Raw genomic sequence first — 12988 nt, forward strand, 5'->3', positions numbered from 1 at the left:
ATTTTGGCTCAAAGATGTAATCTCCTCTTCTTGACATTAGAAATAACAGTTAGTGATCTCTTCCTCCGAGCAGCTAAATCTTTCTAAGCAGCAAGTCTTCTTGTGTATGTTCCAGGAGAGAGACCAAGGCGCTTATTGACTTAACAAAAATTATCAAAATTTATCTTCATAGAACACCAAAGTGGACATTTTGTAATAGATAAAGTACAGCAAAACTCGAATATAACGAACACGGATAAAGCGAATTTACGGCTATAACGAATTAGTATTTATGTCCCGGCAAATTTCTTATATAAACCTATAGAAAATTGATGTATATAACGAACACGGCTATAACGAATTAACGGCTATAACGAAGTAATTTTAAGACCCCCGCTGGCAAAATTTTAACGTTTTTCATCATTTTTATAACGAATTTTTTCCATTTCAAATTTCATTGAGGAAACATGCAATTTTAAGATGCATATAATATAAAATACTCAAATTCAAATAGTATACGGAATTTTTTTTAAAAATTGAAATGAAATGGTTATATTGACTTTTTTTTGTAAATGACAGTAATAGTAATTTATAACTTAAGATAGTTTAGAAAACTGTTAGCCGGAAAAACCCTTAATCATTTTATAACGAATTCGCTATAATTTTTTTTACGAATTCGTTATAAACGTATAGTGAATTACGGCTATAACGATTTTTTTTCTATAATCCCTTGAAATTCGTTATAAACGAGTTTTGCTGTATATTAATTAGCTTTATTATGTATCATTAATACACATGTATTGATGAAAGTCTGAAAAAAGCATGCAGTTTAGAATTATCATTTTTATTTATTATTCATAATTGTCAAATTATAATCACAGATATTAATACCTGTATCAAGTAGCTTTCTCCCATGTTCTTCTGAGCAACACTAGCAGCTACCCTATACCCAATGGACCGGCTAAAGAGTCTAGACTTTGGCGCTTTAATAGCTACCGACTTGTTAAATCGTTCATTCGTTTGCGTGCTTCCAAGGTTTGCCAGCTAACTGGGGTGCTTCTTCAGTATGTGGAAGGTATTTTCTAGATCTTGCTGGAGGACTTCACCTTGAAGAGAGGAATATTTTGAGGTAGTAGGATTTCTTTTGTGATAGCACTAGACTTCGATGCATTCAATGTGGGTGCACAAAGGATGCAGAGATAATGCTGAAAGGCCCTTTTCAATTCCATCTGGATTCCCTTGATTCTGGGAGATCATGTAATTAAAACATTTCTGGATGAATTGATTACTCTTGAAGACAAAAATTTGTGCACTTTTTGAAGATTATAAAGAGAAAGAGAGTTTGATATGTTTTTCTTGATGTGGTTTTTGTCAGACATTTTCTGGATATTAGAACATATGCAATGAACTCTAGACATCACAGCTGCATCATCAGCTGCAACCAGCCCTTCTATTTGCACTCCCTTCTGTACTGCTTGACCAATGAGATCTACTACCATGTCTGGCTCCATTGATTTGGAACTTCCTATATGCACAAAAAAAAAAATACAAATGAAAATTCAATGTTGCTTCTCCAGTACAGTTAGTATATCACATTTCCAGCCAGGAGATCTACATGTTTTCCTAAGGCTAATTTGTTTAACCATACAGCCCAGGCAACTACATTCATTGACTAAGTAATTAAACAATTCAAAAATACAAAAACTACAATCCAAAAGGCATATGAAGCAGCTTATATGCGGATATAGAAGGGGGAGGGGAGGGGTGTTTCAGACTTCCCCTGGAATTTGCAAAGATTATTAGCTTGACATTGTAATATTAATTTTCACAGAAAAATTAGACCTAAAATCACACCTAGAAAAAATGTATTTTATGAAATCTAACGTACAATTGGAAACAATTTGCAAAAGTCGCATGGCAGTTATTGTTGTATGTCTTGAGGACTAAGTACCGAACAGGCAGAGGACTTGGGGGATCCAAGAGGAGAGTTCCTTACCATCATTGTTAAGGAAATTAAAGATACGATGCTTGATGAAGAGATTAACTTTGCTGCGTCGGATTAAAGATTTGCAGAACAGCACTTCTTTTTGGCTGGCATCCTTTTAGGTAGTTTTTTAAAAGAAGTACTGATTATTTACATTTTTTGTTGTTATAAATTTTGTACTGTTGTTGCATGTGTTGTAGGACTAAGATCCGTTCAGTGTTGGTCGCTCGCGCCTAATATCGACTCCCTGATAAGTTCCAGGTACGGTTAGTAGTCTGATGAGAAGTATGAATGTAAGTCGTGTTTGTGTTTATTTTACATTTTCCTTTAATATCGAGTACTGGAAATCATACTGTGTTTATGTTGACAGGCTTAGTTTTTTAATCAAATGTAACCCGTTCAATCAAGCAGAAAGTGACATAACGCAAAAAAGTCCGCCCTAGACATATAGATTTTGTACAACAGTTTCCTGCACATTGTGATTTTCTTCTGAATAGCAATTTGGTCCCATGAGTAAAAAAATGGTATGACAATAAGGAAATTAGGAGAGAAATTGAAGTCATAGATATACTAGCCAGACCAGTTTGCTGTTCAATTTTGTCATTGTAAACAAAGTGCGCCGATCATTATCAAAATATTTTGAGCAATGCTGTTTTTGTTTTGAAAACAGTGGCATTGTTTTGAAATGCTACACGCCTCAACGTTAAAAAAATCAATAATGTTCACTAGTTTAAACTTTTTGTTATTAATACTACTTTCTGTCTCTTTACTCTGGAGCTGAATATTTTTCAAAATTTGTACCGAATTTAAATTGATAACTTACATCTCCACGACAGAACCGTTTCTCTTTGTTCCTCTTATCTCCGTGTTTGCCTCGATCTTCTTCTCTGCAAACACGGAGGTAAGGACCTCTGGGGTGATTGACAAGAGGGTGTCTTCTACTTCAAAGAGATTGCTGAAAGATATCACCAATTCAACAAATTATTTTGATCAAAATCTTTGAATAGTGTGTAATAAATGCAAGCGTATTTTGATGGGGAGCTTTTCCCTAGTTAAGCAAATTATGTAAATATATAACAATTAGTAATCAGTGGTGTATTTAGTGGTGTTTTTTGGGATTTTTGGGGGGTTGCTGATGGGTTTTTTTCAACATTCATAACGATCCAAAAGTATTAATCACAATTGTTGTTTTTCTCCATCAATATCAATACTGAATGATTGAAAAGCTTTTACCTCTTAACGGAGACGGACTCGACCAGTCCCTCAATTACTTCCACCTCCTCGTCTTTAAAGGTCACCGGCTGCAGATAGAAGAAGGTTGTTATGTATAACGAATAACCTTTTAAAAGTATATTGTTCTTTTTCAACCGCATTTATTGTGCTTAAGATTTGGAGTAATATATACATGTATTTGAATATTAAAAGATGAATAAGGTGTATTACCTCAAACAAAGTGGATGGTGTCGAATTGTAACATCGTTGACCAGCAAAATCATTTGTTGGTCGGATGCAATCAATATTGAACACCTCTCCAACTGGGGCGTATGGGGATTTGGCGATCTCACCCCAGAGGGTAAGACGGGCTGTTCTCCCCTCATACCCCGTTTGGAGGTCCTGCCTCTCTGTAGACGTTGTTGTGTAAGACATCTCTCAAATCTGCAAAGATAAAATTAAAAATGATTATTAAAACATTAAGTCGTAAAGAAAATGCAATGGCGTCAGAACCGGAGAAGAGAAGGGACTAGGAGAACTTATCCACTCCTCTCTTTATTTGCAAGATAGACATTTTCATAATTCATGTAAATAAAAACAATCATTTTTTTAAGCAGGCTAAGGAGGAGTCACGCTCGTCGCCTAAGATTTTCAAAATATAGTTAAATCGTTCTCCTTCTGCGAAAAAAAAACAATTTAAGAAATTTTGGGTCTTAATTATCAACTTTTTGGAAACTCGGTTTTTCTTTACATTAGCCCGATTTAAACTTTGTGACATATGAATACCAATTTTAGTCACGGTCACCGTGGACTCATATGTGACCAATCAATGATATTTATATAAATAGTTATAATAACTAGAAGTTACCTCACTACATCTAAGACACTTCGTCACAAGATAGCGATTTAAATGTTTTGTTGTACTGTTTATATCGTTCGATATGGTTATTTATCGTCGTAGCTCAGTGGTTAAAGTATTTGGCTTCTGAACCACAGATCATGAGTTCGAATCCGCCTGGGGCTTAAGTTCATGTTTACTAAATTAAATTTTCGAAAATGTAATTTTTCATCCAAAATTGCACATTTTTTTGCCTATTGGACTTACAAAATTGTTATCCATTATCATATGTATCTTAATAAATTAGTTTTCTGCTGATTTGAAAAAATATTTCCAGGTGTAGTTAGCATCCTTAACAACTTTTCCAGGTTTACTATTTAATACGAGCTGTCATGGTAAAGTTTATAAAACTTTATATACATTATCCCATTTTTTGAACTGATTAATCATACATGTAAAACGGAAAATAAATTGGAGCTTATCTCTAGTCTCTTAGTTGCAATATTACATGTTTGTTATATTAATTTCATCACAATGAAACGTACTTGGGTAATTTCCACGGGCCTTAAAGATAATCTTTTCGTATTCTCAATGGCGGAAGCATTGATAGAATCCGTGGCTGACGGAATTCGTCTAATGTAGCCTTCCCCCTTCCGTTATTGTTCCGCTTGTGTCCATTATCTGAAATATGAAAATTGTAATTGTGTATTATTTTAGATACAAATCACTTCTAAAATTTCATATCATGTAAAAATGGACTGTTAGCGATTATTGGAATTTATAAATTTTGCTCATGTAAATACACAAACGCATGTATGGTAGGGGGGGGGGGGCACTTACAACAGCATCGGATTTAATTTCGAGCCCAAAGTTTGGGTGGGAGTGGACTCTTAGGATTCGGATCCACGAGTTCTTCGTCAGTTGTTTGGCCTTTTCCTTGCTAAAGGTGCTCACTGTCGTTATTTCGTCGTCAAGCAAGACATTGAAGAAGAACTTTGTTGTTCTGCCAGTCTCCGAAAACTTGGACGACAGAGTGCGGGTTTCCCCTTCTTCTATTACAAATTCTTTGATGTTCTAAAGAAAAAGAAAAGAATTTGATGAGCAATGAATTTGATATATTAATACATGTATAATGATAAGTATCTATTTTCTCTTTACATACTCCCAACCACCCCCACCTCCATTCGGCAGGAAAATGCGTAGAAAATATATTTGTAAAATACTCAGTGTGTGTTGAAGAGAGTGATGGGGAGAGGGATTAAAATGAACAAAAATTCACAGAAGTGATGATAAAACATTTCAAAATTACTAGAACTTGAAAAAAAAATTAGCACTCAATTAACTCGTTTCAGCAATGAAAAAAGGCACGACATTCCATAACAGTTTTTGCACGTGTTACTCGGAGTGTATGGACATTTACTGCAAGGTTTTGGTTTTTTAGTGGTTGCAAAAAAGTAAGCATGTAAGGGATTGGATAAATAAAAATAAACTTTTAATGTTTTGATAAAATTCAACGTCCCAAACAGTCATGAGCCCTTAAACTCCCTCAATGATAAAGACAACTGATCTTAATCCCATGTGGCTTACAAACTATGAAAAATAATTATATATCAAAATTTTACGTGGCATTATATTAATTTCCCCCTGAATTAAAAATTTTGTACGTCTATTTATTTGTAATGATTAAAAAAAGAATGAAAATATGCATAAAATACATAAGTTTTTGAAATATATAAACACGTTAAAGCTTACCTTTCTTGCTATTTCCGCCATCTGTAGCTTTCTTGGTAACAGACTGAATTTATAGACGTGTTCGATAAAGAAAACGACGAATTGAAACGTGGACACGCACATGCGCATGGAAAACACACAGGAACATTCAAATTGCTTACCTGACAATATTTTCTGATAGTGTACAGCTAACTACGGGGTGGATCTAAATAGTTTGACATGTTTAATAATTTTAAAAGATCTGATGAGATATTGCACACTTTGTGAAGCTAAACAAGAAGAGTATGTGTGTCAGAGACGAGAGAGAGAGAGAGAGAGAGAGAGAGAGAGAGAGAGAGAGAGAGAGAGAGAGAAATTGAAATAGACAGTCAAAAATGAACAGAGAGATAGAAATAGACAGACATACATAAATAAATAGAGAGAGAAATAGACAAAGGATCAAAGAGAGGAAAACAGACAGACGAACGGACGAACAGAGAGAAAGACAGAGAGGGAGAGGAAAAGGGAGAATTTATTATTATTTACTTTTTTATAATTTAAATTGTATTTCCTTAGGTTAATTTTTAATTGGACATTTATAACATCTTCATAAAAACTATATGGCCAATTCTTTTAAAATCAAGTATGATTTCACTAAGGGAAACCTTAAAAATTGTAAATCTCATGACCCCTGTCCCATAGGGACCTTAGGGATAGGGCAAAAATGTTCAAAACGTGATTATTTTTCCTAAATCTTCTTCTCTACTACCACGCTGAATTAATAATTATAATGTAAACCAAGAAGTCCTCCATCAAAATGGTAAATTTCAGGATCAAACCCACAGGTGAAAGAGTTTTGACTCTAGGGTGGGGTCATGGTAGTCAGATAGTGTTAATGCATATATGGGTGCTGAACGTATATCATATTTCAAAATTTAAATTATTTTATTCTGCTCTTGAATTTAATGACATTCATATATACACAATAAGAAAAGAAAATGAAGCTGTTTATGAAAGTTAAAGATATGATTTCGGGGTGGGTGGGGGTGGGGGGGGTGTAACAGTTAATGAAGTTATACATTGTATTCCCTCGATTGATCGTAATCACTGTTGCTGCAATAGTGTCTGTATAGCCCCTAGAAGTGCAGGGGGCGGGGCCAATTTTACGTCTTTAAGATGAATCAAGAGGAGGGTTATCAGATATAGCCCCAGACGATGATTGGTAAAGGGGGAGGGTTATCAGATATAGCCCCAGACCATGATTGGTGTCAATATGACCCACAATGTGCATAGAGATGAGATATGAATTAAAGATGAGCTTTCTTACATGTATAATGGAATTTGCTTTTCCTGTGTTTAAATATAAAATATTTAATCCTAATATGAAATAGATGTTACTGCTTATGACTGGTTTTGAAATATCATCAACATGTACGATGACAGCTGCAATATGTAATTGAAATGGATGAGACTAAATGCATCCACACGACAAAGCAATTATTGTACTAACTGTATTACATGTGCTGTGGTTTTTTATGACTTCGAAATAATTAAAAACATTTCTGAGATTAATTGCATTCAAGTAATTGAGTACAACTTGGGCTATATAGAAATCGACTCATCTTACAGACGTTTAGAGGCAGTAGCTAAAAGCGGAATGTTTTCTAAGATTGTCAGTGAAATTTAGTACACGGACAGAAGTTGTTTAAAATAAGAAAAAAATGAATCAAAATGGTCATTAATGTTATTAGCTTAATGTAATTAATTAATGACGCATACCGATAATACAGTGTTAGTGTTGCACCATGTTATTGCTATGAGTTAAAGGAAGGGGGGGGGGGGGGTAGTTGTTTTAGTAGAAAAAAGAGGGAAGTGAGGCAGATAAATCGCCGTTCAACAAATGATATAGGAAGGGGGGTCACATATAACAGCACAGTGTCAATAGAAACCAGTGGGAGGGAACATATTCGACTTGTGGTAATATATATAAGTCCCAGGAAATTCGTCTTAACGTATGTTTGATTGTTCCTAAATAAAAACAACATATGGAGATTATATACGAAGACCCTGAACCTAACGATACATTTTCATGGAAACATTTTCCAAAGTCAATTTTTTTATAGAAGAATGTTGACAATATTATTTCTAAAATGTTCTGCAGAAGAAGTGATTAGCAATGAAAAATTGTTTTAAAAAAGGAGATGCATTGCATGTGACTATGACCATCCGTCCGAGAGAAGACCACACATACATTATTCGGAAGTATGGACATGGAATCGAATTCAAAAGTTAACGATTTGATGGTGTTGGAGTGTGAAGAAGAATTAAAACTATCGGACAGAGTGATGCGGAGAAGGCCCGTCGGAAAGTTAATCGTTTATTGCACAATACAGCAAAACTTGGTTATAACGAAGTCACTTGGACCAAAGAAATTACTTCGTTATATCCGTAATTCGTTATAACCATATAAGAAATTCATTAAATTTACATAGCTGTTAACACGATTATTCTTGAAGGGAAAAAAGAAAAAGAAATTAAAGTAGAGGCTCTATATGCCCGTGACTGTACTCAGTGGAAAAGCGACAATTCCACAGTACTAAAACTAATGTGTCAATACGTGAATAAATTTCCACTCAGCGAAGATATCTTCGTGCGAATCTGCGTCTAAGAAAACAATGTAGCAATAGATATTCGACGTTATAGAGGACACAAAGCAACAGAAGAAGGAATTCAGTTGAATCTCAACTAGTGGCTGTATTTAAAATCATCAATAAGACATATAGATTCCTCAATTACAAAGAGTGATTCGAAAGAAAATGTGAGAAAACATGTATTTTCCGATGTATATAATAAAATTAATTTTGAAAAAGGAGGTTGTCTGGGTTTTTTTTATTAGAGATTTATACTTTTGTATAAGAAGAAGACGAATAAAGTGGAAATTTTTACGGTTATAAATTGCACGTAGACAAAGCCTTTAAAGAAAGTAGGAGAAAGAGTCAGAGGTTTCATTAAAGATGAAACGATTTTGAAATTAGGCTCTAGATAGTGTTAAAGAAAAGTGGGAGGAGCCAAAACTAATATTTAAGAACACATCAACTTTATTGAAAGCACTGTGAAAAAAGAACATAAAAAAAAATACATTGATTGAAAGTATACAGCAAATATGAAAGTTGTATATTTAGCAAATCTTGGGAATAAAAGAGAAGTCAGGGTTTGCATGATCAAGACAACAGAAATTGTAATAGGAGAATTGGAAGGTGATGACCGGCAGGGTATTACGTTGGACAGATGCCAGTGGACACATTTAATGGGGTTTGCTCAAAACGCAACAAAAGCAATGCAAGGTATGCAAGAAGAAGAAAACAGCGAAGTCAATTATATGCAAGATTTAGGAGGTGATATTTATCTTCAAGTACATTCACCATTTCGAATTGTTATACTTTCATGTTAAATACTGAATTCTGATTGGTTGAGAGGCAGTTCATAATCCTTTCTATTACCTCAGCATTAGCAACGCACTTTGCAACGGGTAACATTACAAATTGTTACATGCGCGAAAATTATGCGCGTACAGTTCGCTGTAGAATTCACGTTATTCCTATATAAAAGCAGTAAAATTTTCTTAAAAATTAAGACATTCAGTATAACAAAATAAATAATGCCTGTTTGGAAGGATATCAGTTGATATTGACACCCCTCGAAAACCATTGTCAACCTCCGCTTCGCGTCGGTTGACAGTGGTTTTCTCGGGGTGTCAATTTCAACTGTTACCCTCCCAAACAGGCACTATTTATATAGTGTTACTGTAAGAAAATTTGTATCTGCGCCATACAGTGATCCTCTTCTATCCTATCCGCATTGTCCAGCATACAAGGGGAAAGAATGGTGCCCCACTAAAGAAGGTGTAAGTCTACGTGTTTTAGAAAGGAACCGATTGACTGAACGCTTGCAGCTTATATCAATTTTTTTAAGTTGAACATTTAATTTCATTTAAAGGTGTTCTATGGTTATATTAAGATGTACAAAAAATAATAAATAAGTAAAATGTTGAGTTTCATAGTTTTATTCAGTAAATTGTAATCTTTGTACAGAAAATCAAATTACAAGGAAAAATGCATAAAAAAAGTCACATATAAGAAATGAACCAACAAAAAAATTCCCCAGAAAAAAAGAATGACTATACAGGAAATAGAACATTAATCTCGTTCAAAACATTTAAATAAAATGTCGAAAAAGATTTATAATTGATAAATTTGAAGCAAGAACTCACGAAATACATACAGAAAAAGAGGTTATATACAACGAATGTATTATAAAAAAATAATGACTCTACAGAAATAGACACAACATCAATCTTTTTTAAAAACATTTAAATGAAATATCATAGAAGATTAGAAGTAATAAAACGTATGAAAAAACTCACGATTTCAAATACACATCAAATGATAGATATAGGAATATGTCATTAACATAAGATTCTCGTTAAATTTACAAAAAAGGTTGGAAAAGTCACGGAAATGAATGTATTTGTCAGTAACTAGTTACATAAATTATCCATCACTGTATAAAAGAAAAGAAAAAAAAGAGACCAGATCAAGCAGGCAAGATTCATTGGATAAACGATTGAAAAGTAAGTCACATTTTCTTTTGTTATTTAACAAAATTGAACATTTAGTTCTAAACATTTTACATAGATGTCCCCTTCCAAGACTTCTAAATTGTTCGCGAAAAGTTATATCTCCCTATTCAGAGCATCCATTTGTTTGTTTAGGTCCCCTATTTGTTTTCCTGAGGTTTCTTTGGCACCTTGTTTTGATGCAAGCTCTGTGGTCAGTCGCCTTTGGTTCGTTTTTTATATGATAAATAGTGATGTTGGTAGGTCCGAGATCTACAGTACTAAATTCATCATCGTCCGTTTGCGAAAAATTAGGACTGAAAAAAAGGTCATAAAATCAAAATTTATGGTAAAAAAAAAAGATTGTTTAAATAAAAGCGGGAAAAATTATAAAATTAAAATACCTCTTAGGGGGAGATGTTATTTCCGGCGAAGTAGATCGCGATGAGACAGTGGAAGGAGATCTGGGGAAAAAATAAGACAATTTCATGCCGAATCACAGAAAGTTTGTACGTATCATCATGTATATAAAAAAAAAAATTGTAGTTTATTCTTAATTCAAAACCAAAGAAAAGCTATACCTTGTTATTGTCGAAAATGAAGTAGACAGGTGACTTGAGGGTGATGATGAAAAAGACTCAGACGATGTTGATCTTAAATAGAAAGTAATAATAAGAAGGAAAAGTTGATTAAAAACAAAAGAAGAGAAGTTTTGTTGTAAATTGAGTAGTACAGGAAAAAAAATATATACCCTATAGAAGGTGTAGCATTAGACCCGGAGTCGATATAAATTGTTTCTTTTGCCGATGCTGTAAGACAGAGAACAGCTAAACATTTAGCATTAAAAAAATCGAACAGCATCTTACGTCAAACATCTAAAGTTAGACCATCCGCCATCTTGATTCTATAAATAAATATGATTCATATTGCTTCAGCTTAAGTCATACATCTATAATTAGACAATCCGCCATCTTAAATCCATCTATAAGGATATATATGCAGCAGCACTCTTAGCAAGTAAGGTAGTCATATCATGCCGAGTTGTTGGATGGGTAGGCACATCATACTGAGTTGTTGGATGGGTAGGCACATCATACTGAGTTGTTGGATGGGTAGGCACATCATGTTAAGTTGTTGGATTGGTAGGCACATCATACTGAGTTGTTGGATGGGTAGGCACATCATGTTAAGTTGTTGACAGATCACTTGAAATGGTTCTGCAAAAAAAAAAAAAAAGATTGTTAGTTTGTCTATTGATTAATTTTATGGATAAATACGTACAAGACTAATAGCTTTTGAATAGGTCCCCGAAGCCTTGCAGATATTTACGGATAATGAACCCGATGATATTGTTTGATGATTAGTAAAGTCCAATAAATTAAACAAAATATGAGATTATTATGATTTTGTCATTGTAACGAAACATTACTAACCACATAATTCACCCTGGTCATTCGAGGACTTTAAAGGGTGAATGAACAACCGCGCCGCATCGCCGAAGACGGTCACTCTTTTAATGTTACAATCCGTAACATAGACATCTCTAACATCTTTAGCATCCACTGTCGGCATTGTGGGGCGGTGCATCGCCTTTCAGACACAATATGTTGTGGAAATGAGGTAAATTACCACTGCTGCAAAAATGTCGCTCTTTCCATCTTCGTGTAGCCTTCTAGCGTGGTAAATGACCGGGGTTCACAATCGACCTCGCAAGGTTTGACCAATAAATTTTGAGATGACATCATCCAATATTTAAGTTGTCATCACGTACCCGCATCATGATGCTCTCTATGTTTACACCTACATAGGAGGCAATACTAATTAAAAAAAAAGTCATCAGACATATAAATTTAAACAAGAGGCCCATGGGCCACATCGCTCACCTGAGGAACAATAGATATGATAAAATCAGCTTCATGTAGTCATAATACGAACTATCTGGACAATGTACAATAATACATGTAGATCCTGTATGAATAAAATCCATTTTCCCCTGGATATTCTTATGTTTATAATCATTAGTCCCTTTTCTAACAGGATGATTTTATAGTCATATCATATGTTAAGTATTGCAGTTCTCAAAATGATCCCTAACAATAGTTTATATATGGGATATAAACGTACATCAAACTCTGAACCTTCTCGTGAGGCCAAAGAATTGTCCTGGGGCCAAAGTCTTAACAATTATAAAGAATCATCTGGCTGATTAGTTTCTGAGAAGATTTTTAAAGATTTACCCTATATATTCCTTTGTTAAACTTTGACCCCCTCCCCCATTGTGGCCCCACCCTACCCCTGAGGATCATTTTCATAAATTTGAATCTACACTACCTGAGGATGCTTTCACACAAGTTTCAGCTTTCCTGGCTGATTAGTTTCTGAGAAGAAGATTTTTAAAGATTTACTCTGTTTATTTTTATGTAAAACATCGACCTCCCATTGTGGCCCAAACCTACCCCCAGGGGTCATGATTTTCACAAATTTGAATCTACACTACCTGAGGATGCTTCCACACCAGTTTCAGCTTTCCTGGCTAATTAGTTTCTGAGAAGAAGATTTTTAAAGATTTACTCTAAATAATCATATGTTAAACTTCGACCCCCCATTGTGGCCCCAACCTACCCCCAGGGCTTATTATTTTCACAACTTT

At 34.4% G+C, this 12988-nt stretch overlaps 1 long non-coding RNA gene across 1 annotated transcript; it reads right to left on the bottom strand.

The window, feature by feature from the left end:
- Nucleotides 1-10233: 10233 nt before the first annotated feature.
- Nucleotides 10234-11406, bottom strand: LOC117687891 (uncharacterized). The gene is made up of 4 exons (XR_010712175.1): nt 11090-11406; nt 10920-10991; nt 10743-10802; nt 10234-10655 (listed from the first exon to the last, which is right to left on the bottom strand). It is a non-coding gene; the product is annotated as an uncharacterized lncRNA (long non-coding RNA).
- Nucleotides 11407-12988: the final 1582 nt, after the last annotated feature.

Source organism: Magallana gigas, chromosome 1, assembly GCF_963853765.1.
Source record: "Magallana gigas chromosome 1, xbMagGiga1.1, whole genome shotgun sequence".
NCBI lineage: Eukaryota > Metazoa > Mollusca > Bivalvia > Ostreida > Ostreidae > Magallana > Magallana gigas.